The sequence below is a fragment of the Pseudophryne corroboree genome, chromosome 2 (assembly GCF_028390025.1).
Source record: "Pseudophryne corroboree isolate aPseCor3 chromosome 2, aPseCor3.hap2, whole genome shotgun sequence".
Taxonomy (NCBI): domain Eukaryota; kingdom Metazoa; phylum Chordata; class Amphibia; order Anura; family Myobatrachidae; genus Pseudophryne; species Pseudophryne corroboree.
The window spans coordinates 596,227,009-596,241,445 of NC_086445.1; the positions used below are offsets into that span (position 1 = coordinate 596,227,009).

Consider the following 14,437-nt stretch of genomic DNA (forward strand, 5'->3'; position numbering starts at 1 on the left):
GTTGCATGTACACAGGTCCAAATTAGATGATTTAAGCAGTTTTATTGATTTTATCAATGTTTATCAGTTTAAAAGTAATCTAAAACCGAACCAAAACTACGGAGGGTGGTTTTGCCAAAACGAAAACATGATGATGAATTAGAACCAAAACAAAAACTTGGGGGTCTGCGCACATCTCTAGTTTGAGTGGCCACCCTGCCAACGTTACTACCCACATGACTGTAAATCCTCACTGGGACCTGCGTCGCAAGACCATCTCAAAATCTGCACAGAGCGACTTATATGTGTACAACATCCCCATCCCGTCCATCTCTGATTCAGGCCCTAAGTCCTGGATGATGCAGCACATACATCACTCTCTCGCCCTATGTCAATTTGTACGGTCTCACTTTTTCCATTGTACTATATTTCCTTTGACATCTATTCATCTCACCTTACATTTCTTGGTAATCTCTGGCCATGCATGTGATACACCCACTTATTAACAACATATTAAAAAAATATATATAAAATCTTGTTTTTATTTAAATGTATCGTCACTTATTACGACTTCAAATAATATTTAAGTTGTTACATACATTCTATATAACATACACCTATAGCTAATATTATACAAAAACAAAACTACTGAAAAACAGTCATAAAATGATCTCTGGTCATCTTTCCTCTGGGATTTTAGTGTGGAAATCTGTTACTTAGTAATAAACTACCAAAATATTACTAAACCGTGTTCTACCAAGCATAACACTTGTCCCCAGTGCATACCTCAGGGATTATAGTACAGTAATGAGTATTCACATTTGTTACATTACACTGACAAGTTGTACAGTACACTTTTCCAGCAAGGCTAGCTGGAAACCTGAGAAGATATTGGACCCAGCAGAGTGCTGGGAGTCTCCGTGTGTGAAATAATTTACAATCAGTAAACATGTTAGACCTGTTAAGCAGCTGTCACCAAAACCCATAAACATTGTCATGTTAACTACAATTACACATATATAGCTGTGGGCAAATGTTAGCACAGCAAGTCATCCGTTTGCTTCAATTAATTGGTAAGTGAGCAGAAACTAACACAAACGGCACATTATACATAAACACCTCTCTGCATATCATAATAGAAATTAGGGGCCTATGTATCAAGCTTTTTTTCATAAAAGTATGTAGAAACTGCAGCCTCTGCAAAATTTGGGCGATTATTCAGATATGGATGAAGCTGCTGTGTTTGCATGCAGCGGCCGCATCCATTGGGTCTGCTTGCTGCAGGTCGTGCACGCGGCTATAGTGCACGTGCACAACTCTTCACCATGCAGTCACAAGGTGATTGACAGCGGTGGCCGTTGTGGGGGGTTGGGGGAGTTGACGTGGCATTTAGTGGGCGCGGTTCTGACAATGCAGACTTGTTTGGACCGTTTTTGGTGGGTGGCTGCAAGACGTCACACGCAGCTGCTCCAAGAAAAATAATGGTGTCAGATTGCCTGCAAGCACGCAGTGGTCAACCTCAAATTGATGCGTGCCCAATTAATTTGTGAACATATCTCGGGGCAGTGCCACACACATGCTGGGCGGCCTTGCAAGTGAGTAGATGGACGCAGATCTTGTTGCGGAAACAAGATCTGCGTCCATCTCTAAATAACCCCCATTATGTATTCTTGCTATATATACTAATAGCCTAATGCAGGAGATATCATATAAATGTCCTTCAAAAGGCTAATTAGTGCCGCAGGCTTCAGTCCCATATATTATCCGTAGTAACTAAGATCTGACCTATATGTACCAAACTCCAAATTTTTTTTTTTTTTACTTTGGTCTTTTTGGTTTATGCCATCCTCTGACGGGGTGTGGTATGTTAGATAGACTAGACTTAGGTCGACCTTAAGTAGATCGACATGGTTTCTATGTCGACAGGGACTCTAGGTCGATATGAAAAAAAGGTTGACATGAGTTTTTTAAATTTTTTGGGTGTCGTTTTCTTCGTAGAATGACCGGAAACCCCAATTAGTGCACTGTGTCCCACTCGCATTTTCGGGCAAGGTGCCTCGCTACTGTCGGCACAGGTTACCGTTCCCAATTGTAGTCCTCGTGGATTGTAAAGTATGAAAAAGTAAAAAATTCAAAAAAATTAAAAAAATTTTGAAAAACTCATGTCAACCTTTTGTCATGTCGACCTAGTACCTACCTATAAACCATGTCGACCTACTTACTGTCGACCAATAGTGGTCGACCTACACAGTGTCGACCTAAGTCTTGACGACCGAGAGACCGGATCCCCAACTGACGGCATAAACCACTTTATGCCTATGAAGGCATTCTTACACAATCCCTCTCCCACAACATCTGTCCTGCTCTGGAATCTTTGGAGTAGTCATTGGAAAATGTGAAAGACTCCTCCGGTGTGGTCGAGATAGGGACATCGGATACGCTACCACGGCCCCTGTGAGATCATTTTAGTACAGAGAGAATACGTTTGTTTCAAATAAAAAAGTCTGCAATACTGACAATAACTGCAGTTACTGGGGGAGATTCAAATGTTTGAAAAGTCGGTTGGGTGTCTGGTGTTACCTGTCTATTAGATAGGTAACACCAGACACCCAACTGACTTCTCAAACATTTGAATCTCCCCCACTGACTTCAACCTCAGAGGTTGCACATTTTATTTAGTTAACAATGCTATTTACCCATCACTCAGGGGTGCAGAGAAGGGGCAGGGAAAATAGGATTTTGGTACTTACCAGGTAAATCCTTTTCTTTGAATCCATAGGGGGCACTGGAGTACTCTTGGGATATGGACGGCTTCCGAAAGGAACAGGGCACTGAATATTCAAATTCAGTAACACTCCTCTCCTCCATACTCCCCGAGTACCTCAGTGTTTTTTTACTGAGCCGAACAAGAGCCATAGAGAGGTTGACAATGGAGAATTACCTATAACATAACGGACAACCATAAAGTTGACACATAACGTAACTGACAACGAAACAGTTGACACCATAACCGATAGAACTAGAAAATTTGAACCAGTCGGTGAAAATGTGTTACCATAAGATCCCCTGAGCTTACTACAACCCAGGTAAAACTGCTCTGGGTGGGCGTCCAGTGCCCCCTATGGATTCAAAGAAAAGGATTTACCTGGTAAGTACCAAAATCCTATTTTCTTTTTCATCCACTAGGGGTCACTGGAGTACTCTTGGGACGTACCAAAGCTTCCCCCGTGGGCGGGAGAGCTGTTTGACACCTGTAACACTAGGCGGCCAAAGCTAGATGCTGATGCCGCAAAACGTATCAAACTTGTAAAAGCGCACAAACGTGTGCACTGAAGACCATGTAGCCGCACGGCAAAGCTGCGTCGTAGAAGCTCCACGACCAGCTGCCCATGAAGTTCCCACAGAACGTGTGGAATGAGCTGTTACTGATGTATGCGGCTGTAACCTAGCATTAAGGTAAGCCTGACCTTTAGTCAGTTTTATCCATCTGGATAAGGTCTGCTTAGAAACTGGCCAACCCATCTTGGCCGCATCATAGAAAACAACGTATCCGTCTTACGACCTGTAGACGTTCGGGATACATAAACGCGTAATGCGCGTACCACATCCAGAGTTCCAGAATGTGCTGTCAACACAGAAACTACTATTGGATGATTGATGTGAAAAGATGACACTACCTTTGGTAAGAAAGCGGGATTCGTTCGAAGTTCCGCTCTATCATTATGAAACACCAAACACGGTGGCTTGCATGACAAAGAACCCAAATCTGAAACACGCCTTGCCGAAGCTAATGCTAGAAGAAAAATTGTTTTCCAAGTGAGAAACTTTATATCCACTTGCTGTAAGGGTTCAAAATATGAAGACTGTAAGAAATCTAAAACCAGATTCAAGTTCCATGGCGCTGTAGGTGGAATGAATGGAGGCAGTACTCTGAGGACACCTTGTAGAAAAGTGTGTACCGACGGCAATAGAGCCAATGTCTTTGAAAATAAATTGACAACGCAGATAACTGCACCTTTAGTGTAGATAAACGCAGTCCTCCACCTAACCCCGTCTGTAGAAATAACAAAAGACGGGATAACTTGAAAGATGATGTCGGAAACTCCCTAGCTTCACACCAACCTATATAGGCACTCCAAATTCTGTAATATTGAGCTGCCGTAACCGGCTTCCTAGCTCGTAACATGGTTGGTATAACCGATACTGTAATGCCCTCTTTTCTTAAGAGGGCGGTCTCAACAGCCACCCCGTCAAACGCAGCCGCGCTAAATCGGGGTAAAAGAACGGACCCTGTTGTAACAGGTCTGAACGTAGTAGGAGCGGCCAAGGATCGTAAGCGAGTAGTCCACGGAGATCCGAGAACCAAGCTCTCCGAGACCAATGAGGCATTACTAGTATGACTGTGACGGACTCTCTTTTGATCCGTTTTAGCAACTGAGAGAGCAGCGGAAAACGGTGGAAACAGATACACGAGGCTGTACGGCCCTGCGATTGTGAGAGCATCCACCGCCACTGCCCTTGGATCTCTCGTTCTGGACACATACTGGGGCGTTTGTAATTGTGGCGAGATGCCATCAGGTCCACCTGAGGATAACCCCACCTGTGGACCAACCTTTGAAATACCTCTGGATTTAATGCCCATTCTCCTGGATGAAAATTCCGACGGCTGAGATAATCCGCCTCCCAGTTGTCCACTCCCGGAATGAACCCTGCCGACAATATCACCTGGTGGTATTTTGGCCAATTGAGGATTCGAGCTACTTCCCGCATTGCCATGCAGCTTCTCGTTCCTCCTTGTTTGTTGATGTATGCGACTGCCGTCGCGTTGTCTGACTGCACTTGGACAGTCTGAGAGGGAAGCATGTGTAATGCTTGTCGTAGTGCATTGTAAATAGTTCCAGGACATTTTTAGACAGCAATTTGTCGTGAACCGCCCAGAGACCCAGTCGTTGACAATTTTGAACTACAGCTCCCCAACCTCTGAGACTCACGTTCGCCGTTAGAATTATTCAATTCCAACCGCCGCCTGCGGTTAAATTGTGTACCTTGAGCCCCAGAGTAGAGACACCCTCGCCCTTGCCGACAACCTCACACTGTGGAAAATCTGCAGATGCGAGGCCGACCACTATTGTTGAAATGGACGGGAGGGAAAACTTCCGAACTGAAGCGCTTCGAAAGCCACCACCATTGTTCCTAATAGGCGAATACCCAAATGTACCGAGAGTGTGCGTGGCTTGAGCACTTATTGTACCAGATGAATAATCTGTACTTTCTGTTGTAGTAGGGAAAATTCTTTGATTTACCGTATCGAGAATCATACCTAGGAATTGAAGTCGTTGAGACGGAATTAGATGCGATTTCTTGAAATTGACACTCCAACCGGGGTGTTTAGCAGCGCAAGTTGGAGGAGCATCTGTTGAGACGGAGCTTTCATGAGCAGATCGTCTAAGTACGGAACGATAGTCACTGCCAGGGATCTGAGATGAGCTATCATCACAGACATCACTCTGGTGAATACCCGAGGCGCTGACGAGAGGCCAAACGGTAGAGCCTGTGTGGCGTATTGCAAAACGCAAGAACCTCTGATGAGGTGACCAAATCGGAATGTGTAAGTACGCATCCTTGAAATCAAGCGCAATCATGCAATCTTGTAGCTTCAAATCTGCAAATACTGACCGCAGAAATTCCATCTTCAATCTGTAGTAAGTGACTTACTGATTGAGACTGACGGAGCCCTCCGAAATCGGTACCACAAACAGACGGGAATAATAACCCTGACCTTGTTGGTGTACCAGGCTGGAATTAAAAACTGCTGAATCCAGCAGAGACTGAATGGCAATCTGCCAAAACGCCTTCTTGTCGTCCGACAGAGACAGTCCAGTTTTGAAAAAACGCAGTGGCGGAAGACAGCTTTCTTTTAACACTAAATTGCGGATACATCCATCAGTGGATGTCTGGAATCCCGGCAAATGTAACGTCTGAAGGCGCGCTCCCACAATTGGAAATCCAATATGGCCTGGGAGCCCGTCAAGCCACTGGCTTGGTGATGATTTTAGCGCCCTGGTGTTACAAGGCGTGGCTGTACCACAGCCTTGACAGGACTGTAGTCTAAAGTGAACGCCGGACCAGAGTATTTCCGTCTTTGTACCGGTGGAGGCAATGGCCGGAAACTAGACTCACCCCCCTCCGCCTTGGCCTGAGAAATGCATTTGTCAATTTTAGGACCAAACAACTTCTGGCCACCGTATTCTTTTGATCTCTGACTCCGCTTGCCAAGAACGCAGCCAGAGAACCTGTCGTGCTGTAACTAGCGACGATGAAAGGCGAGAAGCGAGCTAACAGCCTGCAGCAGAAGCTGTACATAGCTACTCAGCAGCTTCTCAGATTTGATTAACGATAAGTATAACGTGATCGTCATTGTTTCCATACAAAGTGACCCAAATCTATCTTACGTCTGAAGGATCTTTATAAGGTCTGACACAGACGAATCCACCAATGGCGGATTCTCCAATGTAGATGTCACTGTGTGGAAACGGGTAAATAGAATTAAATTTGTGAGGTATAGAACCGGTTATTCGGTTATTTTGTGTTTCTACTAACATCTTATTAAGAAATCCTAAATAAGGACCCCATTGCTCCTTAGTCTCTGTAAACTTCAGAGACTGACGCACTGGTCATTATCAATGTCTGGGCTGTCAAAAAACTGCACTTCTGACTGCTGGTCTAATGTGCCCTCCTCACCCTTATTTAGCGCCGTGAGGTTTGGCATAGAATTGTCAGACCGCAACATAGCAGAAACGGTTAAAGTATAAGACCAATTAAATTAATACCCTGTTACCCAAAGTGAAGTTTGACTTTTGCAACGGCTGAGACTCCTCCGTTAGATTTGGCGGTCTTCTCCGAGACTCGGATCTTGCCGCTCGTGTCGAACGGTGGCAAATTCTAATTGCAACCCAGCCATTACATTTGCGTAGCATAGGAATGAAACCGGGTTCCGGAGTGGAAACCTACAAAACATATGGAACATGTGGTAGATTCATGTACAGACATTGCAGTAAAACATCTTTTGTAGTCTTTGCTGGTGCCGTACTCATTACGCAGACAGACCACACAATAAACAAAGACAGACACTTGCACGCTCAGTAAAAGTGTTACTTAAGGTGTGCAACATACATATATATATGGCCGAAATGCATTCACTTGGCCAGCCTATATAAAACCTGAAGCAAAAATTCCCACTAACACCCCTGCGCCTCCGGTGGAGTAGTGTTGTAGGACAGGAACGTTCTGGAATTATAAACAGGAAGAAACAGGAAGCATGGTTAAAATGGCCCCCATGCCATGCTTACACTGATAATCCCAGATCAGGTTACAATACATGCCTCCTGTGTTAATATAGGCTCAATAGTCTATACAGTGATAATCACAGGTCAGGTTATTAATATAACCTATGAATGTGGCAGCCTGTCATGCAGCATATTATAAGTTTATCCTCCCTTGCAGCAGCGCTGCCTGTGGCTTGTCCCCCCCCCCTCCCCCTGTGCTCCGTGTCTCAGCGGGGAGCGGGTGCCGGGAAGCTGACCTTGCAGGGAGGCAGGGAACGTTGTGAGGAGAGCGGCCGAGTGTTCGGCTGGCTGGAGCGGCGTGTATCGACTTCCGGCGGCGCTAGAGAGAGCGCTATGCTGCGGCGGTCTCCCTGGCTTTGAAGTCCGTACAGTGCGGACGGAGCGGCTGGGGCGGGCGCTGTATTAGCGGCGGGTGCGGGCGGCGGTAATAAAAACGGACCCCACACAGCAGGGCGGAAGCGCGCGCTGACCGCCCCGTCCCCCCCAGCATACCTTGTCTTGTAGGGAGGGCTGCGACGGGGCTTCTATCTGTAAGCTCCGTCCAGCTGTTCAGTTCAGGGCTGCGACGGGGCTTCTTCCTGTAAGCTCCGTCCAGCTCTCGTTCATGGCTGCGACGGGGCTTCTATCTGTAAGCTCCGTCCAGCTCTCGTTCATGGCTGCGACGTGGCTTCTATCTGTAAGCTCCGTCCAGCTGATCACTCCTTCATGGCTGCGACGGGGCTTCTTTCTGTAAGCTCCGTCCAGCTCTTGCAGCATTTAGTGTGCTGCGTGTGGCAGTGAGGGTGCTCTTTGTGAGGACCGACACGCCATGCGCTGCTCCGTGCAGCGGCACCATCCCGGACCCATGGTTTTAGAAGAAACTGGGAAGGGATGTGTGCGTAAGTAGTAAAAATTAAAATTAAAATTAAAATATTCACAAAGTGTGGGAGCCCCCCACACCAGCCCTGTTGCTCCGACGAGCACAGAAAAAACACTGAGGTACTCGGGCAGTATGGAGGGGAGGAGTGTTACTGAATTTGAATATTCAGTGCCCTGTTCCTTTCGGAAGCCGTCCATATCCTAAGAGTACTCCAGTGACCCCTAGTGAATGAAAAAGAAAAAGTAGGCATGGTCCATCCGGGGGCCCATGCTGCAGTCACTCCGCAGCACCAGAGCCCAGCAGATCTTCCAGTGGACCTGCCACCACCTAGCCCACCAAAATAAACATTGAGTTACTGGTGTTCTCCTGGCGATATTTCTTGAGAACATTTCTGGCACTGGAGTTTTAGAGATGGACCTGACCACAGATACCTTGGGAACCTCATGCATATAGTGTTCAAACAAATGTCTGACCAAACTGAAGCTAATTTTTCCTAAATTAGTTAATTCTATCAAAATACTGCACAAATAATATGGTAACTTCACATATGTTAATATACTGTATAATATCATACTTCAAGAACAATTAAGTTTAAATCAAGTAAGATACACATTAAAGCTAAACTTATTCTAAATATAAATCCCCTACACTTGTAAAGGGAAGTGTCTTGTAAAAAAAACCTGGAACTACTAGCCCAGGAATTTTCCTAAATGTCTGGCACTAAGAAGGTATAAAACTAAAGTAGGGCATTCCAAAACCCAACTACTAATTTCAGCTCTTCAGAAATATGAGTTACATTGAGCTTTAGGAGTCTCAGCAAGATCTAGAAAGCCAAGAAAAATCTTAGAAATGTGTGAACTAAGGCGGATCCAGAGATCACTACAAACAACCTGCTGAAAGCTTTACAGTCCAGTGGTGTAGCTCCATACATGTCCACACACACATTTTGCCTTAGGTGTAGTTACTAGAGGATGAAACAGCTCTTTTCCTGATGAATGTATATAACTATGTCAGACTTGTTTTTCTTAAATCAGCAAAAAAAAAAAGTACACGTGGTGTGAGATTATTTGCAGCTGTCTGACAAGACTCGTCAAGATAAATAAAAATACTATATAGGAGCTATGGTATCCGGACACTATGGGGCACGAGCTACTGTGATGAAAAATACTGTCGGAAACTAAATTGCTCCCCAGAACAGATTACTGGACTTACAGATGTGCCCTCATACACAATTGGTGCAGTTGCCCCAAATTTCCCTTTTTGGTGCGCCAGGCCCAGTGTGACTCGGCTTGCGCAGAGCATCTTTTTTGCTTCCATATGTGTCTTGGTTGCAATGCGATGCGACAAAACCCCATCTCCAGCAAAAACAGACCCCTAAGGGAGTACCATCAAATTGAAAATAAGATTTTACTCACCGGTAAATCTATTTCTCGTAGTCCGTAGTGGATGCTGGGGACTCCGTAAGGACCATAGGGAATAGACGGGCTCCGCAGGAGACTGGGCACTCTAAGAAAGATTTAGTACTACTGGTGTGCACTGGCTCCTCCCTCTATGCCCCTCCTCCAGACCTCAGTTAAGGAAACTGTGCCAGGAAGAGCTGACATTACAAGGAAAGGATTTTTGAATCCAGGGTAAGACTCATACCAGCCACACCAATCACACCGTACAACTTGTGATAAACTTACCCAGTTAACAGTATGAACAACAACAGAGCATCAAACAATGGATGCCAACATAACATAACCCTTTAATAAGCAATAACTATATACACGTATTGCAGAAAGTCCGCACTTGGAACGGGCGCCCAGCATCCACTACGGACTACGAGAAATAGATTTACCGGTGAGTAAAATCTTATTTTCTCTAACGTCCTAGTGGATGCTGGGGACTCTGTAAGGACCATGGGGATTATACCCAAGCTCCCAAACGGGCGGGAGAGTGCGGATGACTCTGCAGCACCGAATGGGCAAACACAAGGTCCTCCTCAGCCAGGGTATCAAACTTGTAGAACTTCGCAAATGTGTTTGAACCCGACCAAGTAGCTGCTCTGCAAAGCTGTAATGCCGAGACCCCTCGGGCAGCCGCCCAAGAAGAGCCCACCTTCCTTGTGGAATGGGCTTTCACTGATTTTGGATGCGGCAATCCAGCCGCAAAATGAGCCTGCTGAATCGTGTTACAGATCCAGCGAGCAATGGTTTGCTTTGAAGCAGGAGCACCCAGCTTGTTGGATGCATACAGGATAAACAGCGAGTCAGTCTTCCTGACTCCAGCCGTCCTGGCTACATAGATCTTCAAAGCCCTGACTACATCAAGCAACTTGGAATCCTCCAAGTCACGAGTAGCCGCAGGCACCACAATAGGTTGGTTCAAATGAAAAGATGACACCACCTTCGGCAGAAATTGCGGACGAGTCCGTAATTCTGCCCTGTCCATATGGAAAACCATATAGGGGCTTTTACATGACAAAGCCGCCAATTCTGACACACGCCTAGCCGAAGCTAAGGCCAATAGCATGACCACCTTCCACGTGAGATACTTTAGCTCCACGGTCTTAAGTGGCTCAAACCAGTGGGATTTCAGGAAATCCAACACCACGTTGAGATCCCAAGGTGCCACTGGTGGCACAAAAGGGGGCTGAATATGCAGCACTCCCTTAACAAACGTCTGAACTTCAGGAAGAGAAGCCAGTTCCTTTTGAAAGAAAATGGATAGGGCCGAAATCTGGACCTTTATGGACCCCAACTTCAAGCCCATAGTCACTCCAGACTGTAGGAAGTGCAGGAACCGGCCCAGCTGGAATTCCTCTGTAGGGGCCTTCCTGGCCTCACACCAGGCAACATATTTTCGCCATATACGGTGATAGTGTTTTGCTGTCACGTCCTTCCTAGCCTTTATCAGCGTAGGAATAACTTCATCCGGAATGCCTTATTCCGCTAGGATCCTGCGTTCAACCGCCATGCCGTCAAACGCAGCAGCGGTAAGTCTTGGAACATACAGGGCCCCTGTTGCAACAGGTCCTGTCTGAGAGGCAGAGGCCATGGGTCCTCTGTGAGCATTTCCTGCAGTTCCGGGTACCAAGTCCTTCATGGCCAATCCGGAACAATGAGTATTGTTCTCACTCCTCTTTTTCTTTCGATTCTCAGCACCTTGGGTATGAGAGGAAGAGGAGGAAACACATAGACCGACTGGAACACCCACGGTGTTACTAGTGCGTCCACAGCTATCGCCTGAGGGTCTCTTGACCTGGCGCAATACCTTTGTAGCTTTTTGTTGAGACGGGATGCCATCATGTCCACCTGTGGCAGTTCCCATCGATTTGTAATCTGAGTGAAGACTTCGTGATGAAGTCCCCACTCTCCCGGGTGGAGGTCGTGCGGAATGAACACTGCTGACAGTGCTTGCACGTGATTCTCCGCCCAACGAAGAATCCTGGTGGCTTCCGCCATCGCCACTCTGCTTCTTGTGCCGCCCTGGCGGTTTACATGAGCCACTGCGGTGATGTTGTCTGATTGAATCAGCACCGGTTGGTTGCGAAGCAGAGGCTCCGCTTGACTCAGGGTGTTGTATATGGCCCTTAGTTCCAGGATATTTATGTGCAGACAAGCCTCCTGACTTGACCACAACCCTTGGAAGTTTCTTCCCTGAGTGACTGCCCCCTATCCTGGGAGGCTCGCATCCGTGGTCACCAGGACCCAGTCCTGTATGCCGAACCTGCAGCCCTCGAGAAGGTGAGCACTCTGCAGCCACCTCAGAAGAGACACCCTGGTCCTCGGGGACAGGGTGATCAGCTGATGCATCTGAAGATGCGATCCGGACCACTTGTCCAACAGATCCCACTGAAAGATCCTCGCATGGAACCTGCCGAATGGAATGGCTTCGTACGATGCCACCATCTTTCCCGGGACACGCGTGCAGTGATGCACCGACACCTGTTTCGGTTTTAAGAGGTCTCTGACTAGAGTCACGAGCTCCTGAGCCTTCTCCGCCGGGAGAAACACCTTCTTCTGGTCTGTGTCCAGAATCATGCCCAGCTGCGACTTTGGGATATTCAGAATCCAGCCATGCTGCTGCAACACTTCCTGAGAGTGTGCTACGCTGATCAGCAACTGCTCTCTGGACCTCGCCTTTATGAGGAGATCGTCCAAGTATGGGATAACTGTGACTCCTTGCTTTCTCAGGATCACCATCATTTCCGCCATTACCTTGGTAAATATTCTCGGTGCCGTGGAGAGCCCAAACGGCAACGTCTGGAATTGGTAATGACAGTCCTGTACCACAAATCTAAGGTACTCCTGATGAGGTGGATAAATGGGGACATGCAAGTAAGCATCCTTGATGTCCAGAGACACCATAAAATCCCCCTCTTCGGGGCTTGCAATGACAGCTCTGAGCGATTCCATTTTGAACTTGAATCTTTTCAGATAAATGTTCAGGGACTTTAAATTCAATATGGGTCTGACCGAACCGTCCGGTTTCGGTACCACAAACATTGTGGAATAGTATCCCCTTCCCTGTTGAAGGAGGGGAATCTTTACCACCACCTGCTGGAGATATAACTTGTGAATTGCCGCTAACACTACTTCCCTTTCCATGGGGGAAGCTGGCAGGGCCGATTTGAGGTAACGGTGAGGGGGCATCACTTCGAATTCCAGCTTGTATCCCTGAGACACAATCTGTATAGCCCAGGGATCCACCTGTGAGTGGGTTCCACTGGTGGCTGAAATTTCGGAGACGCGCCCCCACCGCTCCTGGCTCCACCTGTGGAGCCCCAGCGTCATGCGGTGGATTTAGTGGAAGCCGGGGAGGACTTCTGTTCCTGGGAACTAGCTGTATGGTGCAGCTTCTTTCCTCTACCCCTGCCTCTGGCAAGAAAAATGCACCTCTGACCTTCTTGCTTCTTTGTGATCGAAAGGACTGCATTTGGTAATACGGTGCTTTCTTAGGCTGTGAGGGAATATATGGCAAAAAATTTGACTTCCCAGCCGTAGCTATGGAAACTAGGTCCGAGAGACCGTCCCCAAACAATTCCTCGCCCTTGTAAGGTAAAACCTCCATATGCCTTTTTGGAGTCGGCATCACCTGTCCATTGCAGAGTCCACAGGACCCTTCTGGCAGAAATTGACATTGCATTTACTCTAGAGCCCAGTAGGCAAATGTCCCTCTGGGCATCCCTCATATATAGGACAGCGTCTTTTATATGCCCCAGGGTCAGTAAAATGGTATCCTTGTCTAAGGTATCCAGTTCCTCAGACAGATTATCTGTCCATGCTGCTACAGCACTACACATCCAGGCCGACGCAATTGCCGGCCTCAGTAGAGTACCTGAATGTGTATAAACAGACTTCAGGATACTTTCCTGCTTCCTATCGGCAGGATCCTTTAGGGAGGCCGTATCCTGTGACGGCAGGGCCACCTTCTTAGATAAGTGTGTCAGAGCTTTATCTACCCTAGGGGAGGATTCCCAGCGCATCCTGTCCGTTGGCGGGAAAGGGTACGCCATAAGTAACCTTTTGGAAATCAGCACTTTCCTATCGGGGGAATCCCACGCTTTTTCACATAACTCATTTAACTCATGTGAAGGGGGAAAAGTCACCTCTTGCTTTTTCTCCTCATACATATAAACCCTCTTGTCAGGGGACAGGGTTTACCTCTGATATGTGCAATACATCCTTCATTGCTATAATCATGTAGCGGATGGCTTTAGCCATTTTAGGCTGCAATTTTGCATCATCGTCATCGACACTGGAGTCAGAATCCGTGTCGCTATCTGTGTCAACAATTTTGGATAGTGGGCGCTTCTGAGACCCTGACGGCCTTTGCGCTGTAGGATCAGGCATGGGCTGAGACCCCGACTGTCCCAAGGCATCAATCAGCTTTATCCAACCTTTTATGCAAGGAGTTTACATTATCATTTAACACCTTCTACATATCCATCCAATCAGGTGTCGGCGGAGACACGTCATTCATCTGCACCTGCTCTGCCTCCACATAGCCCTCCTCGTCAAACATGTCGACACACGCGTACCGACACACCACACACACAGGGGATGCTCTATATGAGGACAGGACCCCCACAAGGCCTTTTGGAGAGACAGAGAGAGAGTATGCCAGCACACACCCCAGTGCTATATGACCCAGGAATCACACAGTAACTTAGTGTTTACCCAGTAGCTGCTGTATATATGATTAATGTGCTAAATTTATGTGCCCCCCCTCTCTTTTTACCCTCTTTCTACCGTGAGTCTGCAGGGGA

General features: G+C 47.0%; 1 protein-coding gene across 2 annotated transcripts in view; it reads right to left on the reverse strand.

Moving 5' to 3' along the window:
- The window catches only part of LOC135038279 (arf-GAP with SH3 domain, ANK repeat and PH domain-containing protein 3-like), a 141,510-nt gene that overhangs the window by 86,307 nt on the left and 40,766 nt on the right, over nt 1–14,437 (reverse strand). The window lies entirely within an intron of this gene.